Raw genomic sequence first — 4,182 nt, 5'->3', positions numbered from 1 at the left:
GCATTTGGCGCCCCTCCATCGGCTCCAGCAAAGGTGCTTCACTGTCTCTTTGGCCATCTAGGGTAGTGTGCATCTCCAGTGTAGTCCTCTCCAATGTACTCTCTTGCACAAGGTATCCCACCATGAATACGAACACAAAGCAAGACATAGGATATTAGTCCTTCACGGAGGCTCGAACATGGGTAAACTCTTCCGACGGTCCCCGTTCTGGTACTTCCGACCACGATCGCCACCCTACCGAGGGTACTGACGACTTTCTGCCCCGTAACCGACCTCCGCCCGTGCCTCGTGGAGGTAGCGGAGGTTTGCCTCCAACTCCGCCTCCGAGTGGATGGAGTCGAGGATGGCTTGCTGCTTCGCCGCCTCCTCCACCTGGCAACCTCAAAGTCTCTCAAGCGTCGGCCATGCCAAAGATGGCAGTCGAAGATGCTACATCTGCCTTGGCTTCCTCCTATTCCTCCTCCTCCGAAACCGCGTCCTCCATGGCCGCATTCAGCGCTGCTGCTCCATGCTCACGTCCTACCCCTCCTCCTCCTGCTCCGGCGAGTCCGGAGGCAGGCCCGGCTACAATCCAAGAGGCACGCCATGCCCGCATCTCCATGGAGCTCTAACCGGCACTCTAGAGTGGGCACTATGTAGTTGGTGATCAGCTACTAGGCCATGACTACAGGCGAACGGCGAGCTTCAAATTACGAGCGGTTGTGGAGTGGCAGTGTTGACGGAAGGAAATGGGGCCGCGGCTAGTGTTGGGGGGGGGGGACCGCTCTGTTAAACAGATGAATTTGTCCTTGGCGGACACTGGAGTGCCGTTCTCACTAGACTGTCGGGTTTCAACAAGTGTCCACGTGGGCCCTGCATGTCAGTTTGACGTGGCGGACGTGATTGTGACCAGTCCTTGACCGGTTCGTCTGCCCGGACATATAGCAGGCGTTTGAGAAGCCCGACTATAGGTGTTATTATGCGTGGGTTCTTTCTCTTAGTTATTTCGTTTGCAGAGTGCCCTTTATATTTCTGGGAAGTGAAAGTTTCCTCGGGTCATGTTCGGTTTTTAGGCGTTTGTCCCAACAGGGATTTAATCACCATTGGCTTCGAGTGAAGCCCTATCCCTTGTAATCCAAGTCTAGTTCAATGTTGTTCATGCGGGGAATTCGGTTTAAAAATTGCAGTGGGTAAGCATGCATCCTCGAACATTAGGAACAATAAGGGAATACGGTGTAAAAAGGCACTTCCACTATTTTAGACATTATAGTTGAAGCAAAAAATGCTCAGGATGGTTGTAAATATTAAGAGGTACAAAAAATAATGTGAGGACACCAAACACATAATGGCATTTAAGAAAACTGAAACATTCACGAAGCTCGAAGAAATAAAACACTGGCGGCCATAATTTGATCATTATGAAGTAGGGGCACAACCGCATATTGGACGGCAAGGCAAGATACCGTTCACAGGAGAGCGATCAACAACGACACCTAGTAGCTGCACATGAGCCGGAAAAAAAGCAACAATATTAAAAGAAGACCGGCTCTTCGTGGGACATGTATATGGAAAATATGCATGTAAGCATGTTGACAAGAGCAACTCATGATGCAAACACAACTCAGATCATGAACAAGTTGTTAAGAACTAGTGGTCTAACTCAAAGGCACACCTTTTACAAATGAAGAACTTGATAGAAACTAAACATTTTAATACACCAGTAACATAAAGAAAAATAAATCATTCATCATCTTATTAATTATGTAACCATGACAAAAAGACATGCGTATAGCAAAAATAGAAATGACCTCACCTGTTCAACCAAAATAGCACACTGGCAGATCTCTTGTGTTCAGAGATTTGGATCCACCCATTTCCACCCAACTCCCCTGCCTATATCAGATGAAGCCCAATAAATCAATGAAAAAACATGGAGAAGTTGGATCATGACAATGCATGGTATACTATTTTGACAAGTACAGTACATGAAGCCACATTCGCTGTCAGGTGGAAAAGATAATTATAATATTCCTTTACCAAGACATGTTTGGACTACTTAGAAGTTTAGAGAAAATACATTCATACAGAACACAAGTGCAGAGACTATGTACAGGTTAACGCCAAATATAGCTGAAAGAAAATATGAACAAATTGGAAAAACTCAGTCTGCTCAAATTGAGCCTTACTTGTTATTGCTCGAATTTGAAGAAGTAGTATTATTTTCCGATGAAAAAGTGCATGCCGCCATGAATTGATGATTAGTATGAAGAACAAATAAGACAAACATTGTCTTGCAAGGAGATAGATTGAGTGAAAAAACGTAACTCAAGCTTTAATAATCCAATCGAGAGTAACTATTTTTCAAAGATTAGATGGTTTCACTATACTATTTACATGGAGTAAACAATTACTCACATCACATGAACACTAGTACAACAAACACATATCAATAGTAATTGGAACTGATCTTAATTGTTACAAATGAGGTACAGAGGTATTACCTGCAGTGTAGAAATTCTGTAGGGAAAGTAAACCGTATGAGCCCACCCATCCGTTTTAGAAATTAATCTGATCTGCATCGACTTAAGGTGGAGCATGAAGTCGCCACTGTACGTAGACAGAATCATCACATTTAACTCCTCGTCATACCCCACCATCTCTGCATATCTGAAGGCGCAAGAAAAGATCCCCTCCAATTGATTGATTTTCTGCATAAGCACCCATCCGGCAAGACCATCAGAGTTCAGTTTCCTCTCCCATATATGAATGCCCTCCCACATATGAATGCCCGGTTCCGACTTAACGGCGAGGCCAAGAACACTATCGTCATCTGTCCGTAGGAGCTGAAAGGACCAGCTGTTGACATGTTGGGCCTCTGCCGGAATCTCGATTACACGAAGGGTCTGCCTTTCAGTATCAAATGCAAGGATTTCGCGTCCATGAAACAACCAGTAAACTGTTTTCCCGATGAGGATGCCAGGCCTTAGTGTCAGAACCATATCTGTAGTCGACGTTGAGACAATATTCCCCCATACACCTGACGCTGATTCATAGACACAAGAGAATGATGTCTTCAAGTCTCTACTGGTGCAGATCAAGACCAATTTGAAGGCCGGGCTGAGGAAGCAATCCTGGTGCACATGCCCATCTTGATCGTCAGCACACATCACCGTGGCGCTGCACAAACAGAAACTCTCCCTTTTGACGTCATGGAGCTCTAGTGGAAAAGGCACGCGGTGCTGCTGGCCGTTGAGGGGATCCCACACGAAGACCTCGCACAGAGACTCACTGAGCATGACGGCGAGGCCGTGGCGGCAGCCAAGTAATTCCCAATCCACCCCGGGCTCTGGCACAAACAAGGAGTGAAGACGGAAGTGAAGGCAAGAGACCCTTTGGAGAAACCCAACGGAGGATGTCTCCTCAAGCTGTGAAGAAACCGATCAAAGAAGCGTTCGTCGTCAAAGAAGCGTTCGTCGGGGATGCGGTCGGGCGGGTCCAAGATGGGAGTGAAGGCGGAATATCTGAGACGAAACCCTTTGAAGAAGCCCAAGAGAGGAGGTTCCGGGTGGTGTCTGCTGAAACGGCGGAGGAAGCGGGGATCGGAGAGGATGCGGCGCCAGCGCGTGCATACGAGGGAGGCACGGGAGAGGGTTGACGGCAGCGGAGGGAGCCGGAGGAAAATCTCCCGGAGGAGGTCCTCATCCTCCAGCGGCGATGAAATTGACATGGCGCGGCGGCTGGAGTTTTCCTCCTCTTTTTGCCGGCAAGTAGCTAGCCTGGCCGCGTGAAGCCTGGCACGCGAGGAACCGTGCGACCCCTCCGCCTGCTGGACACGGCCGCCCGGAGCTGCTGCGGTCGGAGTGGATGTCGGGCGTCGGCTGATCGGGAAGCGGGACGTGTCTGGAACGGATCGGGAGATTGGAACTTTGTTATATGAACTTTGCGGTCAGATTGGAACTCCGTGTCCGTATATGCGCGTTATAGATTACAAAAAAGAGGAGAAGTTAGTTTCGATTCCGTTCAATATGTGTCTGTTCGTAGCTCGGAAAGTCCATTCATTGTGATCCGTGCCCAGCCTCTCCTACTACATACTACATACGTATAAGAAACGATTTTTGAAATAAAAATATCCAAATGGTATAACGCCCACACATGTGACATATTTGCACACCCCCACACACCTTGATCCATCTTGATTTTGTT

General features: G+C 47.8%; 1 pseudogene; it reads right to left on the bottom strand.

Annotated features, from left to right (window-relative positions):
- Positions 1-1,831: 1,831 nt before the first annotated feature.
- Positions 1,832-3,706, bottom strand: LOC125516460 (annotated as a pseudogene).
- Positions 3,707-4,182: the final 476 nt, after the last annotated feature.

Source organism: Triticum urartu, chromosome 6 (genome assembly GCF_003073215.2).
Source record: "Triticum urartu cultivar G1812 chromosome 6, Tu2.1, whole genome shotgun sequence".
Classification (NCBI taxonomy): domain Eukaryota; kingdom Viridiplantae; phylum Streptophyta; class Magnoliopsida; order Poales; family Poaceae; genus Triticum; species Triticum urartu.
Note: the sequence above shows the minus strand (reverse complement) of the source record. Positions and strands in the feature narration are given on the sequence as shown.